Source organism: Lepidochelys kempii, chromosome 12 (genome assembly GCF_965140265.1).
Source record: "Lepidochelys kempii isolate rLepKem1 chromosome 12, rLepKem1.hap2, whole genome shotgun sequence".
NCBI classification, from domain to species: domain Eukaryota; kingdom Metazoa; phylum Chordata; order Testudines; family Cheloniidae; genus Lepidochelys; species Lepidochelys kempii.
Genome location: NC_133267.1, coordinates 32,489,777 through 32,501,214, shown reverse-complemented (window position 1 = coordinate 32,501,214; position 11,438 = coordinate 32,489,777). Strand labels below are relative to the sequence as shown.

Genomic DNA, 11,438 nt, shown 5'->3' with positions numbered 1-11,438 from the left:
GCCTAATATAAGTAGGCTGTGAAACATAGTATGTTCCCTACAAGTTTTAATTTGCCATGTCAGAATATCCTGGGTGTATTATTGTGAAGGGGTCTTGCTTGGGTGTACTACTGCTCTTGTTCCTGGAGTTCTGCAGGGAAATTCTTTCACTATGTAATCAGTCTTTCTGTTCATACTTCATTGCTCCCTCATGGATGGCGCTGGTAGTGACATCTTTCATTAGACAATTGTCTTGTGTCTGACTCTCTCAAACTTTTAGCCCTGTATTATAAGGACTGTCCTAGGAGGCTGGATCTAAAATTCCGTACTTAAAACCTTTTTAGGTGATCCAGATACCAAAAAGCAAACTTCCTGATTCTTGACTATATCATCTTCAGTACATCTTAGTATAAAATCAAGAAGTTTGTCAAGAATAGGGATTCTATTACAGCCAGAGAAAGAATCCCCAATCTGTATGTTTTCATACCTCAAACTGCATCTTATAAGGACTGTTGCTGTCTTTCTTGTAGATCTGTAATGACTTTATAGAAAATTCTGTCCAAGAATCATGCCTTTGAAATAGTAACACTGTGATAGACAACACTATCAACATGTACATGAACTTAGGACTGCCTAAAACCTACTTTTTAGGAACTATTTGTTTTAAGCTTTTGAGTAGTACAAGTGAGAGAGAATGCCACTAAAGCCAATTGCTCTGAAATGAGTCATTTCCAGGAATATATGGAAATTACACAATCAGTGTCCTGCTTCCATGTAACTATTCATGAAAGAGGTTCTAGCTGGCAAACTATTATTTCATCGTTCAATCTTTGTTTACCTGGGATTTTTAGAGCATCTTGACTTTCCTTTCAGCATGAACTGCAGTCACAGAGATGTCATCTAGTGGCTTGATCACCTATCTGGGACTAAAGCAGTCTATATTTTAATCCTAGCTCCTTGGCTGACTGTGACACCTTGTGTAATTCATTTAATATTTAGGCTTCAGTCTCACCATTTCTAAAATGGAACTACACACACAAGGGTATTGTGAGGATAAGTAACAAATGCTGTCAGAGTGCTTTAAAAATGAAAAACCCATTATGCAAATACAAAGTATAACAACTGGGTCTCAGTAGGCCTACCTCATTGTTAACCCAAATCCACAACAGTCATAACCCATGTACTAATGTAGTGTTTCCCAAACCTGGGACACCGCTTGTTCAGGGAAAGCCCCTGGCGGGCTGGGCCGGTTTGTTTGCATGCTGCGTCCGCAGGTTTGGCTGATCGTGGCTCCCACTGGCTGTGGTTTGCTGCTGCAGGAAGCAGCGTGGACCGAGGGAGGTACCAGCCGCCACTTCCCACAGCCCCCATTAGCCTGGAGCTGCAAATCGCGGCCAGTGGGAGCCGCGATCGGCCTAACCTGTGGACGCGGCAAGTAAACAAACCGGCCCGCCCACCAGGGGCTTTCCCTGAACAAGAGGCCTTCTAAGTTTGGGAAACACTGTTCTAACACAAGGCTTTAACTTCCATAAAAATTGAGCGCAGAGAGGAAGGACAGAATAAAGTAATTCTGAAATATATGGCTAATCAGGATTTACTAACACAAAGGGAATATATTCTGAGATACGTTTCCCTTCTCTTACCCGCTTTCCATAATTGGGAAGAAACACACTACCATGTTTTGTGAATATGACATCTCAAGTGTTCTGTTATAGGGGTGTCTATTACATTTAGAAAACACTAAAAACAAATTACTAACAGCAGTTTATAGCCAAAGTGTATATACATTAGGATACTAAAGTCTAGTATTATATAAGATTTAGAGATGGGAAGGACCCATTAAATTGTCCAGATTTATTTGTTTGTTTTTGTATTTATTTGTATTTATTTATTTAGGATACATTAGGATACTAAAGTCTAGTATTATATAAGATTTAGAGATGGGAAGGACCCATTAAACTGTCCAGATTATCCTGCTGCCAATACAATATGTCCATTGCCTTGTCTAGGTTATTATATGATTTCAGAGAACCCAACACTTCCTTTGGAAGACTAGCTCAAATTCCTATTTCTGGACAGACTAGACATGTCATTGTGCAAGTACATCATGCTATTAGAGCACGGAAATACTGTAGGTATCATGTTGAAAGCTGTGCCTTGGAATATGTAACCTTTATACAGGTCTGACTGATTCTGTGGGCTTGTCTGGAAATTGAGTCAACAGCCAATAAGCCAGATTTCTCCATGCCATCTTTCTGAGAAACTTAGGTATGCTTGTCTTAGTGAATTAAGCTTCATAAAGCGCTGATTTGACCAAAATGGAGGCAGGGGGAGAGATGACTGGTGTTAGATCTGTCAGCATAAACTGATTTTTTTCACAGTGTCTAATTCCTTAAAAGGATTATTTTTTTATATATATTTTCATTCAATGCTTCACCAAATCTGTGAGTGTCCTACTAAAAAACAGTCATTTTTACTCAGAGCGTTATGGGACCATTAGAAAAAAATGGTTAATCACAGAGTGGGTCTAAAGCTAGATCTAGGATATAATCCTGCTCCTGTTGAAATCTAGGAATTAACCATTTACATCAATGGAAGCAAGATCTGGCTTCTGTTCTGTACAGCAGTGTTCCCTGGAATGTTCCCGACCATTCCCAAGAAAGTTCTCCAGCCATTAGAAAGCACCAAGTCCCAGGATTTTCTGACGAGCTGCCCAGTCAATCTAAATGAACAAACTCTTGTTTGGCTATCTTTAATACAATTCCTTGCATGCTCACGTATTCAGGTTCCATGGTGAAATTTCATTTAACCACTATGTAATAATTCCAATATATAGTTATATCCCTGTGTATTTTTATCTCTTACTATTTACCCTCCATTTTGCTCCTTGACATGAGAAATTCATACCACAGAACCATTTTCCTTCCAGTTTCTTTAAAAAAATGGACTGTGTAAGCCATATGTTTAGAAATTTATATATTCAACCTTCACATAACAAAATTGCCACAGTCCAAAGAAGCAAGAAACTATTGCTTAGCTACTTTAATAGTTTTAGAACAGAAGATGCTCTTGCATACAATATGATCAGCAATACTTAGGCACATTATGCTGAGTCAAATGCAACAACATGTAGGCACAAATATATACCAGTCACCAGCATGTGGCAACAGGTGTGAAAATTGAACTTTTATCTACCAAACCTGTGACCTAGGAAAATCAGTTCCACTAGTTCAGAACCTAGGCACGTACAAATACGTTTGACATTCCATCCACTAGAGGGCAATGGTGATTTATACACAAACCAGTAGATTATGAAAGGATGGTTGATTTGCAGCCACAAAGATATAACAAGTTTTTAGTCTAACGCTTCCTTTCCTACTTCAAAATAATGATTTGAAAATAAAAATAAATACACAACAATAGAAAGAGAAACCAAATATCACTAGTGGAAGATGACATAAAAAAGGCTTATTCATTATAAAAAGACAAATAAAGGCAAAATTCCAGTCCATGTTCCTTTGAGGGTCATTTTCAAAACCCCAGTCATTCTTCAGGTTGTAAAATACGCTAGAAGCTAGCCAAAAGACTCATATGAATACTTAAATGTCATCTCCCACAAAAACTGGAATATAGGGAAAGGTACAAGTTTTTTTGTCTTAAAAGATCTCAAAAAGAGTTTAAACGTGGCCAGCAGAGACTGGTTCAGCTGCGGCAGGGCATGGGGAAGCCCATATCTGATAGCTCCTCCAGCTGCCAATGTATAATTCTGCCCATTTTCTTCATGGAAGCTCCACTGGAAAACAGGGATAATTGGAACCTCAAGATCCTGTGTCTTTATTAATGCAGGTTTGTCATATACACACAAATCTCTTCTACACCAGAACACTGCAGCTTTCACAGCTACCGGGCTCCTTGGCAAAGATGCCTTCTTCTTTCTCCTTCCCTTTTCAGCTCTGTTTATAGTCTTATTTGCAGGTGAGATCTTCACTAAGAACAAACACAGTTATCCAAAGAATACAAAACACAATCTTCAGGCTCTGGTTAGCCATGATATGCACTTTCTATAGCTATTGACAGTTGATCAGTCTCATAACTTTTCTGAGGACATTTTACATTATCAGAGCAGCTGTTTTTCAAAGTTCATGAAGATGTCCAGTTTTCATTTTTGCTCTTTGGTGCTGAATTCTGGGCCACAGCAGCAAATGAAAGTTTATTGGAGATGCTTTGATTCACACTTAGAAATTCAGGGTGAGTGGTAGATGAGCAAAAATTCCCAGAACATACTTTGGCTGAATCAGCCTCCTGAACAGACAAAGGTAAAGGTAGTTCCAGATCTGTCTGGAGTCAAATGAGGGTAGGAGTGCCTGAAAAACATGGAGAATAAAAATGTGCTCATTTGACAAGTTAAGGCATTTTACCTTCCAGCATTATCCCTTAATCTTTACAGTGAAGCGTTAAGTATCCAAGCATTACCTGCCCTTCATTCACTGTTACACTGTCACAGATGACATGTACCTTTCTGAGTCCAGGTATGAAATCAGTTAGAGACAAACCACATTTATTTTTTACCCATATTTTCTCCTTAAAATACTAGTTTTCTTTCCTTTAAATCAAATGGGTGCAAAACAGTCACCACAGCCTGGAGAGCATATAAGAGTCACTTCTGACATTACCTTACTCACCTTGTCTAATACCCTGGGACTGACACAGCTACAAGTACATTGCGCACTTCTGACATTGTCATTACTTAAACAGGCTGCTGGGATGTAGTCAAGTGTGAAAAAGTCTGTGTCCTCTCCCTCAAGGTTCTCTTGGCCTGCATTATAAAAGTCATGCGCTTGCTTCCAGATATGGGTAGCCAGAATGACAACTTTCTGAGCTACCAGCTGAGCCAGAATTTAACATTTCTTTAATGAAATGCACTTAGAAAAACGATGATCCTGTGATTAAAGCACAGGACTGGAAGTCAGGGCATCTGTCAATTCCCTACTGTACCATGGGTTTATGTGTGATCTTGAGCAAGTTACTTAGCCTCCTAGTTCCTCTAAAAAATGTGGGGACAATACTTCCCTGCCTTGCATGGTTTCATTAATTAATGTCTGTAAAGTGTTTGAGATCCTTGGATTGAAATACCTATGCCCGGATTATTATCAGAGAAAAAGCTTCCATACACCACTCACCAGTGTGACATTCATCAGTGTGAAACTAAGCTAAAGTAATAATAATAATGCTCTGCAGCTCTGTAACAGCTTGTACCTGGAGATCTGAAAGTACTTTACAAACACTTATTAATTAAGACTCAAAGCGCCCTGGGAGGTAGGTGGCTTGATATTAATTTTACGAATGAGGAAACTGGCATAACACAGAGAGACTGTGACTCCATGGCTATACAAGCAGAGCCAAGAAAAGAACCCAAGAGTCCCAACTCACAGTTCCCTGAGCTAACCACTAAACTTTTAATTATTTTTCTATAATTATAGACTTTAGAAAGTTCATCCATGGAATTTTGTTTTTGCTGCATTAATTTAATTCATCTCATTTCCAAAATGTTGCATCTACAGTACTGAAAAATGGAATCAGGTTTGCATGATAGTATTATTCCTTTTGAGAGCTAACGCTGTAATATTTACCGATGCACTACTGTTTTTAATTTGTCAGCAAGGTCATCAGAAGTATTCAGTATCAGCTTCACTGTCAAATTAAATTAGCAGTAAGACAATTACTTAAGCAGCTCTGATTACTGAGCTACAAAGATGGCACATCTCCATTTCTTAAATGCAGCATGTGTTTAAATTTTATAATGCTCTCTTTGACTGGTGCGTCCAGTCAATCGATGACCTGTAGATAAGGATCCTCTTTCCTTTTATTGATATATTTGGAATTTACAATCTTCTTGTATTAGTATCTCCCCATACAGAGTTGTAATATACCAAGCTGACATTTAAAAAACATGATGGTTATCTTCATGTCACCTTAGTTATCTGAGAAACAGAACTAAAGTAATAAATCTATCCAGAGCCATCCTCTGCTCTTCAACTGGAAATGTGAGCTTTCTGATTCTTTGTGCTGATGGGAAGTGTCAAAGAGTGCAAGGAATATGCTAGGACTGCACTGGGTTTTTTGGAAAGGAGAAGTATCTTGGTTGCATTATCACTATTCCATGACATCTGGGGCTGGGTGGAGTTTCATCTCTGCTATTCAAATAGTACACTTAATTGAAATACCATATTTCCTGTTTAAAACCTCAGTGCCACAATTCTACCTCTTGGGGCACTCAAAATGTAAAAGACAAATATCTGCCAAAGAAAAGAAAAAGAGCTGAGAGCCTGGGAGAATCAGGCCTAGTTTTCTACCCAAATCATTTTCCTCTCAAAGGCCTTGCATTAACATGCCCATCTCAGTTTCATTTAACTCCTCCATGAAATTTCAAGGGTGGAACCAAAGACATGATTAAACATAGTGGGCGGGGGGGAGAGAGGGGGACGGGTCTGACTTCATTAGGAAAAAAACAAAAAACTGGAACCAACATGATATATATGCAACAAAACAAATTATGTGAGCCTTATTTGTTGTACCCATCATCCTTCCCTGCCCTCTCCCCAATAGGCTTTTCTCTTCTTCTGCTGTGTTATATCTAACTGAAACTGTAAGCTCTTCATGGCCAGGACCTTTTTTTTTCCCCATGTGTCTGGAAACCATCAAGATTTACCACATTTAGGGGCCAATCCAATTTCCACTGAGTCAATACAAATCTTTCCATTGACTTTGACAGAGATGGTTTGAGTTTTCAGGCCCTACTATCGCTTCCCTTGAAGTCACTGGCATAACTCCCTTTAACATGAAAGGAAGCTGGGTCAGGCCCTGAGAGAGCAGAGCAAGAACAGCCAACTTACATAGGGCCAGATTGTTCCACCACCCTTACTTATGCTGAGCAGCGATACCTTTTTTATGCAAGTAGTCCCTTTGATTTCAACAGAATTACTTGTGTAGTAATGTAAGAGGGGTACAATCTAACTGTATGTATTTCCCAACAGTCAGGGCAGGAGTATCCCTAACAATGCTGACCTGGGGATTTCCTGCCAGGATTGAATCATTATAAGATAACTTTAGCAGAGTGAATGCCGGTACATTCTCCCATTTAGGAGGATAATATATCTCAAATTTTTGTGGGGCACCCAGATTGTATAGTGATGGGTGCATTAAAAATGTGCAATAAGCTGAGATGCCCACAATAAATAAGTTGATAATACTCCCTATTTCTGTTATCCTGACCTGTATCTTAAATAAACAAAAAAGAGTCACCAAGGTGTGCACATGCCTAAAGTAAACAAGCATGTTATTGTGTGGTCCTAACCTTTATCCTTTCTTGTCCCATCTCCACCTACTATTTACAACCCTCACTTGGTTTGTTACATCTAAAATGTACATTGTAAGATCACTGAGATAAGGGCTGTTCTTGGGTGAAGCAACTCGTACACTTTGGAATCTATAAAATAAAATCATAAATAGTAATCTTACCAGAGGGAAATAACTGCAGTAAATGTCCTGCAGCTGAGAGTGCTGATGTGCATGATGCCACCTCAGACTTTTGACAATATGCAGGAACTGAACTTGTAGTCTTATGATGTTCCAGTGAGGAAAGAACCAAGCAGAAACACTCCTCAGCTTCCTCGTTCCTTCTCTCCAATTCTAGCTTGTGTACATCAATCTGAAAGTCTCTCTCACTGGGGATCCTGAACTTATCAGTTTCTACATCCTCCATGGTCCTTCAACAGCAGGTACTTATCTGTTCCCAAAGCAGCTGTTATACAATCTTGACAACTGCATGTTTTGTAACATTGCTGAATTCACAACTGTCCTTTGTGACCCACTGTGCACATGCTCAGTCAATGTGTTTGAAGGCAGGGCTGCTCCTGGATTCACCTGGGCTGTGCGTCTAGCAGTGATACAACCTAGTTCTGCGCCTGCAGTGGATCAAACAGCAGAGCAAATTATCTGTTGTGTCCGTGCACCCCCTTCACCACGACCATCTCTTCTGAAATTCATCATTTTTCTCACAGGTTTATAAAATAAAGAAAACTGTAAATTTAAGGCTTCCTTGTCCTGTGATATCTGGGGTTAAGTTACTTGGAACTAGACAGCAACATTCCCCTGAGATTAACATGTATTCTCCACGAGGGCTCAGCCATCTTCAAAGTACAGTTCCCCTGCCTGCAGTCCTCTCCCTGTTGTCTTGGGTCTGTGCCGATGGGTGGGTGGGACTGAATGGGCCAGATGAAAGAATTGGAGGCTCAGGGCTAGGCGATGCAAATAGTTCCCTTTCTGGCCCTGCAGAACTTACTCAGAAGAGGAAATATACCTCCAGAACCAAGGGTCATGGTGGCAAGGGGTAATTTTAGGATGGCCCCATTGCTGCTCTGCTACCATGGTGCTGCGTGAGGCCCCTGGGGTGCAGAACTGGTGTGGAGGCAGCAGGCTTCTGTGTAACTGACCCTGGCCTTCCACAGATCCTCTGGGGTCTGCCAGGTTTGGGGATAAACTCTAAACATGTGTGTGTGAAGTAGCAAAACTGAGCTTGCCTCACCCAGTAGCGAATTTGTGTGAATGTTCCAAAAAGTCCCCTCCTATGGGCTATGATTTGGCCCTTGACTGCAAGCAAGCCCTGTGGGGCAGGAGCACTGCTGTGCCTTTTCTGTGTTGTGCAGTATCAAGCAGTTGGCAGCATGTTATAAAATACAGAAACAAATATTCTGGCATATACACAAAAATAAAAATCCACATAATTAACATCAATCCAACATTATTCAATATTTTTTATCAATGATCTGGAAGTAAATATAAAATCACAGCTGATAAAATTTGTGGGTGATACAAAAATTAGTTGAGTGGTAAATGAAGAGCAGTCATTAAAAGTGATCTGGATTGTTTTTTAAGCTGGGCCCATTCAAACAAAATGTGTTTTAATACAGCCTAATGCAAGGTCTTAGCTCTAAATATGAAGAATGCAGACCATATCTACAGACCTGAGGACAATATCCTGGTCAGCAGTGACACTGAAAAAGATGGAAGGGATCATACTCCACAAACAACTGAACAGAGCTCCCAGTGCAGTGCTGTGGCAAAGAGAGATAATAATGCAAACCTTGAGCGTATGAACAGGTGAGAAGCAAGTAGAAGTAGGGAGGTTATTTCACCTCTGTGTACAGCAGTGGTGAAACCAAAAACTGAATACTCTGTCCAGTTCTTGTGTCCATATTTTAAAAAGGATGAAAAATTGGAGATGGTGCTGCAAAGAGCCACGAAACTCATTCGGGAGCTGGAAAAAAATGCCTTACAGTGAGAAACTTAGAGAGCTCAATGTTTAGCTTGTCAAAAAGAATATCACGAGGTGACTTGATCCCAGTGTCTAAGTACCTTCATTGGGAGAAAATACCAGGTACTAAAAGGGCTCTTTAATCTAGCAGATAAAGATATAACAAAAAGCAATCACCGGAAGTTAAAACCCGACAAATGCAAATTAGAAATAAGGCACAGATTTTTAATTGTAAGGATGATTAACCGTTGGAACAGATTGCTAGGGAAGTGATGGATTCTCCATCTCTTGATGGCTTCAAAGGAAGACTGGATGCCTCTCTGGAAGACATGCTTTAGTCAAACACAAGGAACTGGGCTCAATATAGGGTAACTAGGTGAAATTCTATGGATGGGTGTTATACAGGTCAGACTAGATGATCTGATGATCCCTTCGGGTCTCAAAACCTACACATTAACTAACAGTCCAGAGTTAAAGAAGGAATCTGCAACATAATGTGCTGAATTTGAAGTTTGCATATTTAATTTTCAAGCTATATTTATGTTCATCTTCACTTAATGTCCTTGTATTGCTATTATTTGTTATCCTAATATATACAGTTCTTTCCTGCTTTTCCCATCATATATTAAGCAGGATGGTAACATTTTGTTCCTGCGTGTACACCTTATCTTTTTGTTTTGAACATGTTCCACTATCTTGGAGGAACTGTCCTTGGTGGGAGAGATTATTCAGTGGTATTTAGGTTTGGGTAGGTTCCCTCACAATATCCCTGCCCCATCTCCCTGCTAATGCAGAATTTGATCACTTGAGCTCTAATAGTGCTGCTCTGTTCAAGTATTGAACATCATTTGCTCTCAGACCATTTTCTTGTACATTTGTTTACAATCTTTATTCATGACATGGAATATGTTTTGCTTACAGATATATTTTCACACAGATACAGAACTTGATTTAGATTATTTTCTAACTATGAAAATTATTCCACAAACTCGGCGGGTGATTCTGTATTTTTTATATCAGAGAAGTAGTCTTGCACAAGAATTCCCCATATGTAGGGGATTTTCATGGATTTGCCACAGAAGCTCCTAAACCACTACTCCACCTTGCAGCCAATGCTGGGTTTGAAATTTGGGTAAAGGATTAAGGTTGAGACATTCCTATGCCCTGGAAATCCCTGGCTGCTATAATAGCCCCCTAACTTGTGCTGCTGACAGGCCCAACACAGAGCAGCCTGAGGCTCAAAGCTGGGCAACTGTATCTGTTCTTAGTTACCATGACAAAAGGTATCATTCTTATAGCAGATTAATTTTTGTCTTGATTATATGGTGTGTTTTGAATGACAGTCATTCAAAACATTCACAGGGAACAGTTTTTTCACTTCTCCACAGACTTCCATAGATTTGTCATCGCTAATAAATATCTCATCTTGTGTTAATACATACTTTCTGCTTCCTCATGCTATATGGATCTTACTTGATTTCCCTGAAAACAATCACACAAGTGTCTCTGGTCACGTCAGCCAATCAGGATTGTGTGTGCAGATTGGTTATGGGAAAGAGCCTAGTGCAGTGCTGGTGAACTAACATTTGCAGTTCTCGAGGTAACAAAATGTGGCTGCTGAGGGCAACTGTGTTAAGAAGAAAATTTGTATTTGATTAAGAATTGAAAATATGTTCCCTGAGCTGTGACTTTAAAAATGAAATATTTGTATCAGCTTAATCTATAGGGAGGAGGTAGAGGACAGAAAATATCTTCCTATCTGTCTCTCATCTTCCCAGCAGCCTCTGGTGTGAGCCAGAAGTGCACCTATCAGCTCCCATCCCTTCCCTATTGTAGCTTCTCTGGCTGCCTGCTGCTTTGCAAGGAAGGGAGAACAGTAGCTCTGGTTGCACCATAGCCTGCTCCCTTACCAGGTTGTGGGAGCCCCTTCAAAACAGGATGGAGATCAACTGGCTCTGCCTGAGTCTGGAGGAAAGTTTAATAAGGCTGTCTCCCTTCCTCCAAACTGCCACCAAAGGATAGCCCAGGAGAGGGTAGAAAGACGAGAGACTGAGAACCAACAAACAGGACAATCCTAAGCAATGGACTTGCAGTGCAATGCAAGGAAAGGGAGACAATCAAGTCTCTGCCCTACAGTATTACTTGT

At 40.1% G+C, this 11,438-nt stretch overlaps 1 protein-coding gene across 1 annotated transcript in view; it reads right to left on the bottom strand.

The window, feature by feature from the left end:
- Positions 1-2,993: 2,993 nt before the first annotated feature.
- LOC140896355 (protein phosphatase 1 regulatory subunit 3E-like) overlaps positions 2,994-11,438 on the bottom strand; it is a 29,076-nt gene continuing 20,631 nt past the window's right edge. The window contains exons 3-4 of the mRNA XM_073308037.1: positions 7,498-7,943; positions 2,994-4,343 (exon numbers count right to left, since the gene is read on the bottom strand). The gene's annotated coding sequence lies outside the window, so the exon portion shown is untranslated. The remainder of the gene's footprint in view (positions 4,344-7,497; positions 7,944-11,438) is intronic.